Genomic DNA, 20,077 nt, shown 5'->3' with positions numbered 1-20,077 from the left:
GTGCTGCAGTTAGGGATTACTGTCTGCAAAGGAAAGGGGAATAGGGTGTGAAAAGTGAAAAATCGTTGCGTCAGGGAATATGTGCGTTACAGAGATTTGCATGTTTGTACACGTATTTGACAGAAAAGGAGAGAGATTAAAAAAGGAATTTCATGCGAACTTTTGCAAAGCGGCACAAAATATGAAGTCACTGCCTTTAATGCAAAGTGTTGTGTGAGCTGTTTTTTAATTTCATTTGGCTGTTACAGTACTCCAGGGAATTGAGTTAATTAGTCTATTAAGCTGGCCGGCACCTTTTAGAAACAGACCTATTTTTAGCTAAAGGAGAGATAGATGTTGTGATTATTATTTTTTCAAAAAAGGCCAAAGTTTAAAGGTCTTACAGACCGCGGGGCGTGCTTTTTGTTTAATTAATGAGTACATCAATATATTTTTTTCAAACTGTTAGAAGTCTGGGAAGTCTTAGTAATGTTTTCTTTTTGTTTCTTTTTAAGAAGGAAGTCCATTTTTCTGAGCATTTGCATCTACCATTCAATCAATCACTTTCTGGAATCTTGTCATCGCTAGTTTCCGCTGTTGTGGACATTCATTCAGATGCTGCACATAAGCCCAAATGCAGAGGAATTTTTCAGGCCAATCGCACAACTTTCATGGAGCAGACAGAGCACACAGCTTCGTCCATGTTGGTCGGCTCGACGGTATCATCAGGTCTGAACCCAAACATTCCAAAAACAAAACTCCTTCTTTCTGCCTGTATCATGACTAACTTTTGTGCGCTGTGTTACAGCATCTCTGTGCCAGTTTTTTTTTTTTTTTTTAAACAGCCTATGTTTATGGCGGTATTGGATTTTTACAGCAGTATCCCTTAATACCACCCACACCTATTTTTAAAAGATATATTTTTCCCTTTTGAAACTATCATTTCTTGGTCTTGTGAGGTGTTCCTGGTATGAAGTGGTCAGTACCTACCAGATGAGGTCCAGGGAAGTACAGCCACTGAACTGACAAGATGGTCATGATTGACCAGGACCCATTGATGTGCACATAGGGAGTGAAAGCTTGCCCATGTGTTGTGATCTCACAGAAGAGCTAATGTAGCTACTGTCCAAAGTTTTCCTGTGAAAGAGATGCCAGCAGGATGTTTTTGGAAGAAGACAAGCCGTCTCTGGTCAATGTTCTACTGGGAAAACTTGGGTCCTTTCATTCATGTGGATGTTACTTTGAAACATACCACTTAAACATTGGTTCCACAACATGTACACTCCTTCATGGCAGCGGTATTCCTTGATGGCCGTGGGACTCGCTCTGCAGGAGAACATAACTTAGGTCCCTGTGCTCGTACAGAAATTCAACTTTCAGCTGCAACCTCTCTGGGGAACAGTCCATACAATATATGGCTTGATGCACTCCTCATAAATGCGTATAATTTGAAAACAAGACAATGATTATCTGGTATTTTAGTCAAGGTTAGTCAAAACTCTAGACTAATACAGGATGGAAAGCAAGAGATTAACAATAACTTTTAATTATTGAATTCTCTCAATAAATATGAACCATCAGCTATTCAGCCAAGCCATTGTTTTTTTTTAAATCATTAAATATTATGCACTTCATTTGATGAATAACATAGCTTTATCAATGTGGACAGTGTGTGTTGAATGCTCGAAATTCATCAGTAGCAATATTATATCATGAGGGATTTATTTGTCCAGTCACACAGAAAATCGTTTCATATTGCCTGAAGACCACTGCAATTTTTGATGTTTCCCAACTGCAACAAAAGTAACAGTTTGATAATCCAAGTCAAATATATGAAGCGATAAAAACTGCAGACATGGTTGTGTACACTTGCCATTTGTTTCCAAAAGTTAATATAATCCGGGCTTTAAATTCAACCCTATTAGCACGGAAAGTCAGTGATCCAGTTATGTTGCATAATGCTCTCTGATGGTTTTGGTCATGCACCTCTGATCAGATATTAATCTTTGCATGAAAAAGTGCAGTTTAGTTTAGTTTTTTGTGCATTTGTAATTGCCAATTAGTTTAATAAATGTGCATTTCTCAGACCAAAGAATTTCAGTTCTGTATTAAGTATTTCCAAACTAACCACTAAATGTAAATATGTTTCCTCTGTTATCCTTCAGCCTTCTGTCTCTCTGTGTTAGCATCTGTTCTTTCCTCAACATGCTCTTCCATATTCATTTTCTCCCCCCCAATCTCTCCCCCATCATCTCACACATTTACACATCTTTCTGCTTCTTACGATGAGTCTGGAGTTGCCCTTATGAATATTTACCAACAGCAAGTTACCAAGGGCAATCTGCTGAGATGTGATCACTCCCACCATGTTTCATGTGTCTGCATGCATACTGTATTTCTGTGGGCTTCAGACTGCTTGTGTGTGTGTGTTTTCTTTTTCAGTATTCTGATTCTCCTCCAGGCAGCCTCAGGTATTTACATCAAACTCCAGAGTAGCCTATGTTATCTGAGATGTTGAGACTTCTCCCACATACACAGCCTTAAAAACTGTACTTAATCTGCAAAATGTTTTATCAGTATCTTATTTTCACATTTGATGTTGAGCTAAATCTCCTCTCGCTGCATTGTTAGGTAACTGACAATTCTTGGTTGGCATGTTGCACTTAGTTTTAGCTGTAGGCATACAGTATATGTTGCTGAACTCCCACCGATACAAATGATCATGGTTGCAGTTACATTGCACTATTCTGTTTGAGTAGCATTCCCTAGAATTTTTCTTCTATTCAACACTTTTGAACAATTTAAATTCTTGTTTCAACATTGGAGTAGCATTCATCTGTGGAAGGCAGTCAGGGGCAGCAGTGCTGAACTGGTTGTCAAGCTGACAGCGAGAGGTTGTTCAAACTCGGGGGTGCAGCTTTGTTTAAAGAGCATTTGACTGGAACAAACGCAAGTTATATGTCGACTGAATGTTTTATCTTTCTGATTGCCCAGGTAACCTATAGTTATACTTGTGGTCTTTAAGTATGTTGTTTGGCGGTTCCTGTGGTCACATATTGGACAAGACTCCCTCCTGGCGTAGTGAAATGAACAACCTACTGAAATCAGGACAGCTCAGTCACGGTCGTTTCACGTAGTCGTCTAAGCATGAGTATCGTGGCACTGAACGCTTTCAGTTTTAGAAGAAGGCACTTTCAATTATTGAAGATACGCACTGTTGCATTTGAATTCAGTGTCTTACCTTGCAGTATGGTCTATGCAGTTTCCTGTATGGTGTCACGTGTCTTGACATTGTGAATCCACCTCTGTCATTAGCCTCAAAACCTACTCCCAAAACAATGCCAAAGGGCCACAGATCCCTGCATATAAATCCTTCTTACATGTGACCAGCAACGGTCCTGAGTGTGGTGGAAAGTAGCCTGTCAAGACAGATAAGATTGTGCGGATGATACACTCAATCTGGTACTTCTACGCTTGCGTGGTGAGTGACCAGGTGGGTTCCACTTTACTGATGGTCAATATGCCATGAAATGGGTCCAACTCTGCAGACGTGTGTGTATGTCATAGGCTCTGTCACTAGACACACAAGATAAATCGTGGGTACATGAGCCATTTGGTCAGAACATTTGGAAAGAACTAGGAGGGCCACATGATTGAATCATCATCATTAAAGTTAGCATAGGGCTAAACCGGAAGATAGCCAACTCGGCTGGCTTAAGTCTCTGGTGCTCGTGCCACAGAGCATGCTCAGTATGCATTCATCTGGTCAGCGCGGGAATGTAAAAACTCTCAATACTGTAAAATACAGAGATTTGTCTGATGTTGTTAGGTTTAATCTGCATAGTGTGAACTCAGGGCTTTAATGTACTGAACTATAATAAAAAGTTAATCGATAATATAAAGGGCACCCTTTACATTTAAATATCTACAGACCTCAAATCGGTGATATTATTATTATTGTGTCAAATTGTTTTTGTCCTCTTTGAACTTCACATCTAAGGCTTTCTTGTATGTTTTGTCTGTGTGGAAGCAACTGATGATTTACTGTTTGTTGATCTGATCTGTAAATGGTTTTCTGACTCTTTGCAAACTCTTGAGAGTTGCTGCTTTTTGCTTCAGTAACTTCCCATGACATTCCAGAGTCTGTTCCTGACATTTCATTGGTGTTGTGTCGTGAAGGTTATTTATTCTCATTCATCATCTTCATTTAATTTCAGGGTAATGACAACATTTTGGCATTTTCTTTTAGTTCCTAGCAGGAAATAGAAACATACCTCAGGGATTTAGCAAAATTGTACATTTAGTACATCTTTTTCCACTGGCAATGAGAAAAAAGTGAAGTATTTTTGTTCGGAGGAAAGCGTGGTACTTTATTGAGTTTTGGAATTATTAATATTACTCTACAACTGCTATATAACATGGCCTTGAGTATATTGTGAGGGTGATACTTAAGGCACCGTTGATTGTCTGCATTTGAAGGAATATCAAAAAGAATTCAGGACTGATGATTGCCCATTCTGTTTGGTGTGAGTCTCTCTCTGCAGGTTGATTATGAAAGAGGCAGACATCGAGCTCCTCACCCATCCCCGCTCTGTCTCTCCAATAGAGATGAGGGGAGATGTGTTTACAAATAAATAGGTAAATATTATTTTGCTGTCATATACACCATTTGAAAAACCCGTTCAAAACTGCCATCAGCAACCGAAACTCAACCCTTTAATACTTTAGTGCAGTTGTTTACTGATTACACACTGGATCCCCCTATTAAACTGAGGTTTGAAATGCGGTGCTGTTTAGATGCAGTGTGACAGATTTATGATCTGGCTTTGTGGTTACATCAACAAACGAAGCCTTTAGAAATAGTTTCGCCTGAAGTGCTTGGAGATAATAGATAATAGTTCAAATGATTTCTATTTGCATTTGTGAGCTTGTAAACAGGATAGCAATGATAGATGCTGGACAGAACATTGTGTATCACATATCTCACTGTAGAGCGAGACTTTTACATATAATTGTAATTCTGTTACATTCAAGCCCTTACTAAACGAGTCCACACAATGCTGATTTAGCCTTTCACCGCCAGGTAATCTCTCAGTATTTCAGTGTATAATCAGTTTTACTCAGAGATATTTCATAGATAATGCATATTGTGGGCAGACCATGCAAACTGGAGAGTTCTGCCGGCCAAGTCGGCTAGCTTGCGTGTGCGAACTTGAAAGGAGATAGAAAAAAAATCAATCGTGCGACCTGTCTAGACTTTCCAAATGTAATCGGAGCTAATGGACCAAATGCAAATAGGGTACCGAGACATTTCACAGGTGTTGTAAAGTTCAAAACTTTATTCAGTAAGCTACAGCTGAGCTTTCGAAGTAAGGTCGTGTCTACAGTTTTTCTGTAATTAAACTCACTAGCAGAAGGAGGAAGTTCGTCCCTGCATGTTTTAGAAATTATCAAATTGAAAAAAAACAAAAGAAAAGAAAATTCAAACAACCTTATGGAGAATAAAAATGGCATCCAGTTGTCAGAAAAGATTGCGAACAGCTAAAAAGTAAGCTAAATATTTGCAAATAAATGTTACCAATAAGTTAGATGCCACAGAATCCCACCTAAGAATACTTTGCTGAGAAAAACCCGTATACAGCTCAAGAGTAGTACAACAATGGTAGAACATCAGTAAATGTACGTTTAACCCTTGTGTTGTCCTTGGGTCAAAATGACCCGCAGCTGTGTTCAACCAAATTCTATTTTATTTTCATATTTTTTGGGATCATTGGCTGTGAGGGTTTCTTTAAAGAATGATGACCAATGATCCCAAAAAATATAGAAATAAAATAGAACTTGGTTGAACACAGCTGCGGGTCATTTTGACCCGAGGACAACACAAGGGTTAAGGACGTTCTGCTGAAAGAACTTTGCCCCTTGTATTACGTTGTACAAGACCCAAATTCACTGCATGAATAAACAGGGTTTGGCCACACTCATTTGGAGATTGTTTCCAGTTGTTGCATTCTAATGAGAAGAGACTTGTCCCTCTTGGTGCAGCCTCTAACCTATCAGAATTGATGTATGATGTATGTATGTATGTGCGGCAGAACTCACCAACTTGTAAACAACAGAGGCCCTCCTGTGTAAGCTGCAACTTCCATATTGCTACTTCATCTGCCACCGCTGCCATTTTTAGTTTGTCAAAACAAATGCTTGTCATGGCACTCAGCCACTACCTCAGAAAGACACACAATGAATACAGTACAGGTGTGCTACAAACAAATCGAAACCCTGGTTCAGAAAAGTCTGAGGGCAGTAATAATTACACCAGCAGTTCCACCACCATCATTATGCATAACCCTAATCAATGCTCATTATGCTTAGGGGGGGGGGGGGCTGCAGTGTTGTTAATGAATAGTTCCAATGAGCAGGGAACTCTGTGTGTGTGTGTGTGTGTGTGTGTGTGTGTGTGTGTGTGTGTGTGTGTGTGTGTGTGTGTGTGCGCGCGTGTGCGCGTGCGTGCCCGCGGTTAGTTTTAATGTCTCTAATGAATAGATGTGGCACACTGAGCCTGTGGACTCCTGCTATGACCATTAGTCCAGGAGAGCAGACTAATCACCCTGGCTTTCAAATCTGAGCAGGTTATTCAGTGTCCCTCTATTTCAAGGACCCTTCGTTACACGGAGCACATGAGTGTTCCATGATAATGCCGGCTTCTTCAGATACACAATCCCTCCAGAGGCAAAATCAGAAAGTCATGGAAAAGCCCCCTTTGTTGACAGTAGAGTTTTCTCTTCCTCACTAAACGCCTGCAGGAGCAGCTTAACCATGGTGGCACTTCCTCCGTAGACATAACAAATATATTGTTCACCCAGACAAACATGCCAACCCTGTTCCCAAGAATTTATATTAGAACGAAGTACGTTTTGAAGAGGACATCATTTTGACAATTTATCTGTTTATCCAATTAAAAAAAAAAATATCGTTAATTGACATATTTGGAAAGTCAAAATGTTGCAATCAAATATTGATTGTGATGTATTAGTTTTATGTTCACTGACATTTGTGTCCAGCCCAAAAATCCAATCTTGCAGTATAATATCTTCTTTCAGTGACTTCACCATTATCCAACTTTTTTTTTTATCATTTCACTGTATGTCCTGCTTCTTTTTATGTAATCCATGCAGGGATTGCGCTGCGTGGAAACCTACTTGGTAGAAAACAATTTACAGTAGTGTTAAAGAAATTGATTTATTGCGAGACGTGGTTAAACAAGCTCAGGTATCTTGCCACACTCACTATACCACCTGTTGCCTCCTACTATGTCCTTACCTTATTCTGCTTCTTTTTTCTGCCTTTGCAATAGCTCACTGATTAAATCATCCTTACAACAATTTCACCAATCAATGCTCAGTGAATCCCAGTTCCTACCTGTTCCCATGGCTACTGAAAAGACAGAGAACAGTGTGGGGATGTGTTTTTTTTTCTGATCTGATCTGACTACTCAGGTTTTTTCCAGAGGCCTGGCGGTATCACTAATCTTGATCTAAACATGTAATATACATGTCTCAGTGACATCGAAGGTCCTTGTGAGGTCAGACTGGATTAGAAGCAGAATGCGGGGCTTTGAGAGACAGAGGGGACGAAAGAACGATGACAGCCAAGAGATAAATTACAGCAAGGCTACACGTGTAAAGATTGAGTGTTGGGGCGTTACCAGTGTGAGGGGGGCACAGGACTCAGCTGTGAGTTGCTGATTTGCACGGCCTGAAGGACAACCGCGGCCTTCCGCCCACTCTGTCACCATGGGAGACAGTAGAGAGGAGGACCTTAACAGTACTTATACCTCTCTCTCTCTCTCTATCTCCCTCCCTTCGTTTCTGTCTGTCAGCCTTCCCTTTCTTGATAACCCATTCGGCTCATACCATCATTCTGAAGAAGGCCATTAAACAACAGTTTGAATCAACCTGCAGGACGTGATGATTACTTTAACAGCAAGCGTTTGAATGGTGAAATCAAGGTTTGAACAAAACTTATAAGGGACCATATAGCATTTTTGTTAATTTGAATTTTTATGGAAATAATGGCAGATTAAAATTGCTCGCTTTGCTCTTACTGATGCATGTTCTTGAAGTAATGGTAAAGTGAAGTGCCTGTATTGAAATTGTATACAGACACTATATAAAACAATAGAGTGCATCTGAAGTACACAGGCCAATACAGGCAGAGTTAATTTAGGTGTATAAGCGGTGTTTTCCATGGAAACCACTTGATATGCAGTAAATCGTACATTACATTGAACTCAGCCTCGGTGTATTTGTGTCTCACTGTGTCTTAATATGATTAAAAAAAAACAACTCCCGAAGACTTCTGACCAACCTGCATTTTAAGCCACAACAGTCTTTCTCTATCTGCATTCATCTATGCAAACGACCCATGCATTTCATTGGTCAGCTGTACTTCCATTGTTTGTAATGTGACTGAAATGTGTGTTATCAAAGGGCTGCAGGCCTCTGTGCACTGTCAATAGGAATGGAGAAAAGGAAAGAGACTGCAAACAGGAACTGTCGCCTGCTTCCAGGAACTATCGCATCAACACACACACTCAGACACACACACACACACACACACACACACACACACACACACACACACACACACACACACACACACACACACACACACACACACACACACACACACACGCACGCACAGTATCAGTGTCTGTCGGTAGTGTATCCTACTACACACTACCATCTCTTTATCTCAGATGGCAGATGCAACAGTTGGTGATCACAAGAGCCTCATTTCTGAGTCCGCTTGTTGGCTTTCGGGCTTGAAGTAAACGTTAAATAGGATTAGAGGCAACCAGACTGAGTGCAGCTTGTGAAACATTATTTGTTCCCTTCTATTTCACTATTTAAACAGAATACGCTGGCAGATAGAGCCTGAATTACAGGAGTGAGGGGGGGTGGGGAGGGATGCTGTTGCCATGGCAACCGAAGCCGCGGCAGGCGTCATCATGAGGCTTCTTCTGCATGGTGTGTGTGTGTGTGTGTGTGTGTGTGTGTACACAGTGTGTGTGCGTTCACCCTCCTCTTTCCAGACAGGAGGCGAGGACATCCCCCTCTAACACTGTGCCAACCGAGCGAGAGGAGGAGAGAGAGCGAGAGGCAGAGAGAGAGACCGAAACCCCATAATGCACTGCACGCTGCAGGGCTGAAGTCGTGCAGATTCATCAGTTCCTGTTCGTGGGGTTGTGTGTGAGCGCTCACACACTCATACACCCAGACCGAGTGCGAGAGAGATACCCAGACAAGCAGGCAGGTAAGAGAGGGTTGCTCTGACCGTGCAGATGGCTACGATGATCTGTTTGTCTGTCGGTTTCTGCCTCCTGACAAGAGGACTGGGGAGAGTGGTTCCATACGGACGCCAGGGAGTCATTAATATTTGACATGTTGTGATTCCGGCAACTTCCTTGCCTGTTGCAATTGGCTCCTGCTGTTTTTTTTCTTTCTTGAAAATATCTGATTATGGGATTTCATATCGAAATATTTGATATGCAAGTGAAATATCTCTCACCAGGTTTGTTTTTAGCATAGGTTTTTTTTTTTTTGCTTCCATCCTGCAGATAGTATTTATCTGAAGCTGATTTCAATATCCTTGGACGGTGTTACACGTGCTTAGGTGCTGCTAGGAAACACATTGTAACTTTTAGGAAATGATAATTGTGTAATTCTGGATTGTTTAACTTTTCAGGTAAACAGTCCAACATATTGATGTTACAGAAAAGTTAAAAATGAATCATTTAATTATGCAGCAAAAGTCTTCATTTATATTTTCAACTGTTTAATTGCAAACCATCCAGTTAATTATGCCATTTCAATTGATGCTTAATGTACCCCGTCAAAAACAATTTGGACCAGTGAAGCATTTTAAGTGACACTTTTATGACAACAATCAATTAATGGCCTTTTGAGGTTTCCAAAGTATGTAGTTACTGGTTCCACCATATTTCAAATACTTTAAAGAAATTATGTCTATTTTTGAGGTATTTGCATGATGTCAGTGCAAGCTGACTGACAGGTAAAAGCCTGGCTCCTCTGTTACGGGTGGTTTTGTGGTTTAACGGCTGCTGAGGCTTGTGGCCATATCTATTGCATCAGAGACGCAGACAGGCTGGAAATCCTGATTGTAGCAGCTTCTGGCAGTGGCTCTTAAACTTTATCACCCGAGGACCTAAATGAGAAATTTCAGGTCACTCTTCAGGGACCTCATGGTGACATCATGGTCCGATGCTGTTATGTGGCAACACAAGAAAATATAAAATGAAAGCGTGGAGTGAGAAACTAGTGATCTCTAAATTAAACCTTAATTCCAAAACGGCATAATTCCAATGACAGTTTCCAATTTCCCTGAAGAAAATAATGATACAGCTCAAGGTAGTTTTATTTGAATGAATCTTTACCAAAAAAGTCCCAAAGGACCTTTGAATTTGTTGTAAGTGTTAATTTTCCACCTTTGGACAACGTGTATTATGGGGATGTGGCAAGCGCTGAACACTGTAACAGATTATGTAAAGAGCTTTTACGGCCTTGGAAATTAAATTGAAAAAAAAAAAAAGGCATAATGCACCTCGGACAAAAAAGAAGTCTGTTGAATATTCAGTTTGTCTCCATTTAGCGCCACTTCTGTCTGCTGTTCCTGAGCAGAAACCCACCTCGCAAAATTCAAAATGGAGAGGTTCCTCTTTTTCATTATGGTTGCTTTCATCAAGATCCTCCCTTCACTATCTGTGTTGTCTACTGATAGCATTATCTACCAGACACTTATGTGGCAGTAGTATCTATATCTCTGACTCTGCTCAGTATTAATCCAGTGTTGGTGCCTAAAGCATTAAAGTGTGCACATATGTGAAGCTGTATCGTCTTATATGTGTTCTCGAGTCTAAGAGAGACTAGAGGTGGAAGAAAAAGGGAAAAAAGCTGAAGAATGTTTAACTGTCTTTGGTTAAAAGTTAGCAGTAGGCTGGTGGTGCAGTGTCGCCTCACTACTACAATGTTCTGGGTTTGAAACCTCAGCTTGGACCTTTCTGTGTGGAATTTCTATGCTCTCCCTGTGCCTGTGTGCGTTCTCTCCAGGTACTCCAGTTTCCTCCAAAAGTTCAAAGACATGCGTGCCTGGTAAATTGGTGATCGTAGTGTCGGCTCATTAGTGGACTGGCGACCTGGTGAAGGTTCCAGCCCCCCGTAACCCAGACCAGAACTCAGCAGATATTCAAAACAGAAAAAAAAAAAAGATTTTTGGTGGGTTTCAGTGTTGCCTCAAGCACACCATGAAAGTAAATCCATCATGTCTCTGTGTACCAGTGGTCAGTAAAACTATTTCAGTGGCGAGTTGGAGAGTTTAAGAGATTTGTGAACAATGAGCAGCCGTATATATTTTACTACTGGTCTGTTACAGAGGTCTGTGTCGACAGATTCCCTCAGTTTCCACTGAGGCTGCATCTTGGGGTCTCGGAACATGTTGGTATACGAGCACACAGAGCCGTTCAGATTGAGGAGAAAGACACAGACGCTCTGCAAGGTCATGCGTTTATAGTTAGACCCTAGGCATACAATAATAGAGCAGAGACTTGCTACTAATGTTAAAAGCCTGTCAGACTCACACCAGGTTGCCATGTTGGATTTTCCATTTAGTAACATCTGTAAGGTTCTCCGGTAGGTCTGCTTAGCAGCATGGATCAGAGGCGATATACGGATATCCAGATCTCCGTGGCCAATTTTAACTCGTCTTGTCTCGATTATTTTACTTGGGATTTTTCTTCATGCCTGTCTATAATGATCTGGCACACTGGGTGCGCATGTTTAAGAGTCCATGACCTCGATTGGATGAAATGGAGAAAGAGAGAGGATGTACACTAGGGGAGAGTGGCTCACGTTAAAAAGTAGTGGTCCAAAAGTCCTTTTTGTTCTGTCCTCCGTACACAGACATCAGCAAAGCAGTGAACAGGAACCTTAGTGTCCATTAAATTATCTGCAATTGCAGCAATTATCTGCAAGTCTAAATCCTTTCACTGTACCATGTTAGTTCATTCACTGTCTCTCCCTGCCAGTGGAAAGTACACTTAGTCAGGTAATTCTGAAGGACTTGTTATTTATACTACTTTTAGCTTCACTTCATCATGCCTCAGGGAAAACAAGTAGGGATGTCCTGAGCTCATCTCATGGATTGGTTTTGAGGCCGGTCAAAGTATTGTTTTAACAGATCGGTATCGGCTGTACTTCAGTAAGTGCTGTTTAATGTTGTGCATTGTGGAATATTTTAAGACCAAAAACCACAGTGGCACAACAGCCACTTGTAATATCCCAGGTCAAACCAAAGATTTGCGACGAGAAAAAACTGTTTGAATGTTGCAGAGATCTGGACCATCTCAGCTCCACTCAAGTCAGCAGACAGTGTTGCAAGTGGTCAGTTTTCGACTGTAAGACACAATGGTCAGGGGCTCGAGTTTCCTATCCGTGCTGCGCAGGGGCAGTGCAGATCCAGGTGCATTGGCAGTGCACAGACGGAGCCAGGCTCGAAAGTACTCTTTTACCAAAGTAATATTTTGGATGCAGTGTTTTTACAAGTAAAAGTGTATGTTAACATTGTAGCATTGCTTCGTTGTCTACTGAAATGTCCATTGGCCACAAACTGTCGCTGACATCTCTCCTCTGAGAGGTAACAATAGGTATTCTCTTACTGAGCATAGCGTAGACATATCACAGACAAAGATTTTTCCAAAACAAAAGTGCTGCCTTGTCCTGTGATTTTAGAGTTCATCTGGTTTCTAGAGAATCACGATACACCGTGTAAACGCTTGTAGCCACAGCATCCCGTTCACAGATCAGCACAATACTGAAAGGTAAGTTCAGGACCTTTTTTGGGCACAGGATAATGACTTGCCAGCTCTAAAATCAAAATTCCATATTACCGGCATCTGTAGTGTGTTGTTAAACTCTATGAATGAATTGATAAATATTTATAGAAGCCAGATCTAAGCATGAACACTTAGAGCAGCACAGAGATCCATCATTGGTGCTTTTGAGGGCAGGCTGCAGGCTGCTGTTCAATCAAAACCTTTCCCGTACACTCTTGCACGCACACACACACACACACACACACACACACACACACACACACACACACACACACACACACACACACACGCACACACACGCACACACGCACACACACACACACACACACACACACACACACACACACACACACACACACACACACAAGCCAATGCAGTGATAAATGTCAAACTCTCTGATATATTGCAGCCACAAGTCAGTGATTTGGCTCTGAGTCACTTGGTAACACCCACCTGACATACACACACACCTCTACGAACACAACACCGCACACTCACATGCTCGCGTACACACACATGTACCTGACGTAGTGTTTGATGGAGTTAGACTCCATGGCAACAGAGCTGTGACTCTTGCTGTCCTGTGAGTGGACTGAAGCTGTGGAGGAGGGAGGAGAAAGCTACCAGCCAGCACTGCTACTCAAGTGCAGTTATTATTATTCCCAATGTCTCTGTCTCTCTTTCTGCTTTTCCTTTTTCTTTCTTTTCACCTCAACTGCTATGCGCATCTTGCATTTGTTGTTTGTTTTTCTTCAAGTGCGTCAAGGCTTTGAGATGAAAAAAAAAAATACACTCCAGGGGAAGTTGAAGAGGCAGCTGAGAGGTCAGCAGGCATGTATTTTTAAAGCCATCGATTGTGCAAAACCTGACACATCATCAGAGGGAATTGCGCTGATTCTTACAGTCGCAGCCAGACAGCACTCCGAATGGTGTCTTGTTTGTTGACATATTATTTTGATCTGACCTCTCTATCATTCCCCACATCTCCCTGTTTCAGTCAGAAAACAAAATGATTTAACTCCTCCTCTTTTTTTTCCTCTAAATCTCTCTGTAACTCTTTTAGAAATTGTATTTGTCTTGTAGTTGGTTTTCTAGTTCTCTCCATTTTCGGGGGAGGAGGGGTGGGAGGGGGGGGTGGCACGTGGACACACAAACAGCAGTGTATAAGATTTACTGCCTGCAGATATAGATGGTGGATAGATGGTGGAGAGACGGGGAGGGAGATGTTGGAACAGTACAGGTGAACTGCATTTGGTCTCCGGGAGCTTTTTCACGGTCTGATTGTCAGTGTTTGTTAACACACACACACACACACACACACACACACACTCTCACACAGTGTGAAATTGTGGAAACGTGGCTGTTGACAGTGGAAGTTTGTCTGTTCCCCTGCGTTGCCCTACCTCCTTTCCTCTCCTCCCTCTTTTGCATATGATCCAAGCGCGAGCTGTGAAAGGTGAACTCGCAGCCTGCTGTGGATAAATTATGTGTGACATGTTTAGCTGTGCTGCCATATATGGAGACTGGTGTGTCTGAATACAGTAAGGCTCTGCCAAGAGGGAAGGAGCGAGAGAAAGAGGGAGCGAAGGACAGGGAGGGGAGGAAGAAAAGGAGGAGGAGGGGTGGGAGGTGGGAGGTGTGGGGGGGGGAGCAGGGGGGGGCAATAAGGCAGGGGAGGGAGAAAGTGAAGGAAAAAGGAAGGAGGGTTCAGTGACAGAGGGAGTGAAAGAGAGGAGTGCCGCGAAGCAAGCATGAGGTTTTCACTTTCCATTCTCCCCTCAGCAGCAGTCAGATGAGTCCTTGCAGAGATCCAGTAAGTCCTTGCTCTTCAGTCTGTGTACGTGTGTGTACTTAGGTTGTGTATTACTCCATGTTTGTTTAGACATAAGACTGACTTGCCCATGCATACTTTTTCATCCTTGTTCTGCCATATCTGTTTTTTTTTTTTTTATTCACCATCTGGATGTTGAGGTTGATGTGTTGGATGTGAGTGAGTTGTTTGGAAGTCGGGGTTTGCGTGTGTGTACATATGCAGATTGGCACCATGCTTCACTGCAAATGTGTGGTAGTCTGAGGTGGGACAGTTTTAATGTGGAAAAGAGCTGAGCAGACAAAAGAATGGGTAACGTTAGTGTTTAATGTTCCGCAGAGTAGTTAGCACACACTCCTGCACAAAGACACACACACACTGACACACACTGACACACATTCCCGTTTCTGGCAGACTACACTCTGCCTCTTTCTCTCTTTTTAGACTGCACTGAAATCCCTGTTGTGCGACTACTACTGTTAACACTAAAGCTAAAAATGCACTCACGCTTATGGATGAATGAATAAAAAAGAAAACACAAACACACGGGCTCACTTTTATACATATGAACAGCCTAACACTCCTCCTGTATAATGGCAGGACCACTGATGTTTACACTATAGCTGCCCTCAGGAAATGATTCAATATCCAACATTACCTGTGTCTGTGCTCGTCTGACACAGAAATACAATAACACATATGCACGCACAAAATCATCAAAAATAATTATGTTTTAGAAGTACCCAAAAAGTCGGCAGCATTTGAATATTATAAAGTTTGTTTATCCATGAAGAAAAGTAATTCAGTGAATTATTAAAGCTGTGTTTTCTGGAATGGATCGGGGATATAGGGAATAACATGATGGATTTATTATATGCTCCTTGAAAACCCCCTTTTTTTTTTTGTAATAGCAGGATTGTTGAATACATCTTTATTTATTTATTTGCATCAAAGGCTTGCTTACAGACATAGAATGGAATGCATAGACATGGATCCATAGACATGGAATGCATTTATTTTGGAGTCTAAACACTTTGCAATGAATCTTCATCACATGATTCTCATCGTCATTTTCATATGGCACACAGAAAGTTGTAATGAAATGTGTTTTTATTACCTTGACGACATGATGACAGGTTCACCCAACTGAGTGCCCTGATCCTCAAGTTCTTCATCCAATGACGGTAATGCTTCATCTTCTTCATTTCTCATTTGCGTGGTTTAAAACAACCCACTGACAGAAAAACTAAAAAAAAAAATATATATATATATATAATATATATAAAACTCTGATTGAGCAGAATGGCTAACCTTAATGATGAAATGTATCTCTCTGTAGCCACACATATACACAGTGAAATCCCTGCAATGGCTCATTAGTGAAAGACATTGATGGTGCCTCGCTCCAGTGCCAATGCAACCGAAGGAGTCTCAGAAAAATAAAAGTTTCATCGTAATTATTAATTAATGAATGAATTAGTAATCGTAACAAGGATGTCATGTTGCCTGAATGTTGATGGAGCGTTGTGGGAGGCCCACCTACTACTGTGTGTGGTGGTGGAAGCACAATGGGTATTTTATTTACTCAGTTATTTTTTGCAACAAAAAAAACATAGTTTGAGCTCTCACGTGATGTCATCATTTACCAAATGGAGACGTTAGCATAGACTGCATCGATCTATATGTTAACTATTTGTTGTGTGTACACCCTTCTCACGCACTAATCTCAACACCTCTCCATCTCTTTCACAGTTTTACTTCCTCACGCATCTCTGCCTTTTTGTCTCTCTGCATCTTTCTGCTTTATCCTCTGTCAGCGGGCTTTCTTGTGGTCATTCCGTGTTTCTCTTTCGGTATCTGGCACTCCAGTGGGTTGAAAAAACTTCTTTGCAGATCAGATCAAAGCAGGCAGATCTACAAGGTCATTAGAGTATAGTACAGCGAGAGCGCAGAGACACTCGGATACATACTGAATTTCAGACAACACGCACACACACGACTTGGAATACACAACTATGTGAGAGAGAAGAATGATACTCTAAGAGAAGGAGAGGGATGCATCTTTACATTCATTTGACTGTATTCATTTAAACAAATTTAGCAATTTCTGTTATAAATTTGTCCTTGTCTCTTATCCTCCTCCACCTTCCAGTTTCATCCCCCAACTAATCTGTCCTTTAGAAGTGATGTCATCTCCCTGCTGTCCTCGGCAGTCACAGGGCAGCCTGTCGAATGCAGATGAGCTGCGTGTTTGTGTGGAAGTTTTTTGGTGAATATGCACACCCCTGATTTGCATTATTCAATTATCAAGAAAAAAGAAAATAGGCCGGACACTTTGATCAAGGTGACAGCAGGAGAATGTAAGTGGAGATGACAGTGAGTCCCGATCCTCAGAAATTCGACACAAAGCATGTAAGTGGCAGATAGGCAGTCATTCAGACAAATGGTTCGAGGAGTCCTACGAGGCTATTTGGTGAGTGGCAAAATCACAGTGAGTCAGTCAGTGGTTTATGATTGCTGTTTTCCCTGCAGTCTGCAAAGCTGTCACTGGACTAATGCACGCTAGTGGAAGATGTAATCTATAGTAAATACAGTTGGCTCCATGGACGAGCCCTCTGTGATTTCCACAGATTAAGGTGTCAAACTGAATCACTGGTCATGGACAGCTGAAGAGTACAAATTATCCCCCGTTGGGCTGAATGCAGGTCTGATGACAAGTATTGAACTCTGCACCTCTAAGTGTGTTTGGTTTCAGTTTGGAAAATTGACAAATTGACTGTAGATTCTTTGTTTTGGAGAGCATCCACTCCTTTGGTATTTCCTGATTTGATAAAAAATTTCAGACGAAGGAATGTCAAAAATCTACAGCAGGGCAAATCATCATCTATAATCTTCACCTATTGAGCTTCATCATCTTAACTACAAGGGTGCTAATGTATTTTTCAGCCATTCAGTGATTATCTTACTGCTGCTGAACCATCCCTTGTCAAGGGTTTTCCACAACCCAAGTCTTTTATAAATTATTCTTATCTTGTTGTACTTATTGTACATTCTGTGTCTGAAACCTCTCTCTCACTCCTCTCCCATCTCATTATTTTCAGAATATCCCCACTCTGTTTTTGTCACACCGTGCCACCTGTATCTGCCTTCTGTCTACCTGTCTGTCCCTCTGTCTGTCACTGTGTCTGTCTCCATTTTGCTTGTATAATGTCCTTGTTCACCTGTCTGCCTGCATTGTCTTTCCAGGTTGACGTGTGTCTGCGTGCCAAATCATGAGAGACAGTAAAAGCAGAAAAAAAAAAGAAAAGACTGCATATGTGTGTGTGTGAGGGTTTGGCTTTTTTCATGTGTGATAATGGCCCTGTGCTTGAAATGCCACATGCCGAGGTGGTAAATTTACTCAAGGGAGCCTTTCTTTTTTATCTTTTTTTTTTTTTTATCAAAGTGGGCACTTTTTCCACTGGCATCTGTCTCCCTCCCTTCCACCTATTACAGCTGTATCCCTAGAACGTCTCCTTCTATCACTCACTGTCTCTTCCTCACGCTGTCTGTCTTCCTGTCTCTGCGACTCTCCCTCTCTTTCTCACCGTTTTTTCAATCTTTTTCAATCTAACCTCCCACCCACACTCTCACACACATACTCATACACACACCTCCTCCATTGCTATTCCTGAGAGGAGCAGACTGGTCTGGCAGTAAGTTGGTTTATGTCCATGAACTCAACGACACCTTTGCTGCCACTGCATTACACCACACTGGCGTTACCACAGCCAGGTAGCCACACTGCAGTGAAGGGAGGAGGAGGAGGATGCAGTTGTGCAGATGAACAAAATGTATGCAGAATACATGCAATTGCCCCATTTCTACAGAACATACACAGACAAATACGTAACCATGTTTCTAAATGTGTATGATCTCACATCCTTAATCATATGGGTGTCTTCTGTAACTACCTCCCCCATGTCTCTACGTGTATGTCAGGCTCTTTAAGCATTGCGCTGATATCACAGTGCAGACGACAGCTTGCACATGTGCCACTTGACTGCCCTCGCCGTCTCCCCTCCCCTCTGTTTGTCTCACAGCTAAAGGAGGGAATCACAGATTTTGTGTGTTTATATATATATATATATATATATATATATGTGTGTGTGTGTGTGTGAGAGATAGAGGGAGCACACGAGCGATAGTTGATGCGATGCATATGCATACATTCTACTCATATGGCTGCGTCTTGAATACCAATGCAATGGCTGACCTTCCATTCATCTATATGGTTGTGCACCCTATGTGGAAGATGCAGATCTGCTGTCTCACTGTTTGTGATCAATACTAATGTGTGTGTCACAAGATAGGCACTGGAATGACGTATAAAATTACCCTGATGGTACAATCTGTGGAAACATCATCATAATGGATTTTCACTGCAGAATGCAGCACTCAGGCAAAGGGTCGGATCAAATTTCAGGTTTGCAGTGGTGGGACCGAGCGTTTGTTTGACAGGGTTCATATGTGAGCCTCATTAATGTCGCTGTCCCCTCAGCAATGTGTTCGAGTTCATTTATGTAAGACCAAGATGCCCATCACGCAGTGTTCCTTGAGCAGTTTAACATGGGGGAGGGAAACAAGCAGAGGTTTTTATTTTCACAGAGACACTGCTATAATAGATTTATGATAACCAAATGCAATATCTTTGCCTAAAGTAAAACGGGAAGCTCCTACGCCATCTATTATTTTCTGTCATGTTTTGATGTTTAATTAAAGAATAAACTATGTTCATTTATGAATGAGAATTATGTGAAAATCTTAAATACAACTTACAGAAAGATCTCACCATGCAACACTACACACCTCAACATAGCTCAACAATCCGCTTAAATGTGTCTAAACTTTTACCACTCTAACTCGTCACCTACATTGGTGTTGTGCCTTTTAGTATTTCTGTTAATTGCAGTATTCAATTTAATTTACATATTATATCAATACATAACCAAAATAATGACTTTTGAGACCACTTGAATGAATCTCTGAATGAACATCTCTATACTTACTGAACTACAAATCAAACCTTTGCATAGGTTATCCCACTGCAGTAGGAAAACAGTGTGCTCATTTAGTTTTAATGCTATGGTCATCAATATTTTCTTCCATTATGTTTGTTGACAAAATTACCATTGCTCTGGGCTGTGAAGTATGTTGTGCTGATTTATGAAAATATGGCTCGTGAGAAGTTTGGAGAATATGTTGTGAAGAATTTTTCTGTCATATTTTCTTTTCTTTGTGCGTGCAATGTCAAACGTCATCAGCATGGAGACCTTGGTTTGACCAGTTGTTTATGGCTTGTTTGCATGCACGCATAAAACCACAAAGCTGAAATTTTAATA

The 20,077-nt window shown here is 41.4% G+C and overlaps 1 protein-coding gene across 11 annotated transcripts in view; it reads left to right on the top strand.

Moving 5' to 3' along the window:
- The first annotated feature begins 9,086 nt into the window (after nucleotides 1-9,086).
- Nucleotides 9,087-20,077, top strand: part of LOC138625405 (muscleblind-like protein 1) — a 62,162-nt gene continuing 51,171 nt past the window's right edge. For 4 of the 11 annotated variants that reach the window (XM_069706297.1, XM_069706300.1, XM_069706298.1 and 1 more), the window contains exon 1: nucleotides 9,088-9,291. The gene's annotated coding sequence lies outside the window, so the exon portion shown is untranslated. Of the gene's footprint in view, nucleotides 9,292-14,611; nucleotides 14,700-20,077 lie in introns of those variants that run through there. The other 7 variants (XM_069706304.1, XM_069706302.1, XM_069706296.1 and 4 more) reach the window with 6 other exon arrangements.

This window comes from Brachyistius frenatus, unplaced genomic scaffold, assembly GCF_029030835.1.
Source record: "Brachyistius frenatus isolate BFR_SWC_R1_liver_20210118 unplaced genomic scaffold, ASM2903083v1 Contig_62, whole genome shotgun sequence".
Classification (NCBI taxonomy): Eukaryota; Metazoa; Chordata; class Actinopteri; family Embiotocidae; genus Brachyistius; species Brachyistius frenatus.
This window is presented reverse-complemented; position numbering and strand designations above follow the sequence as displayed.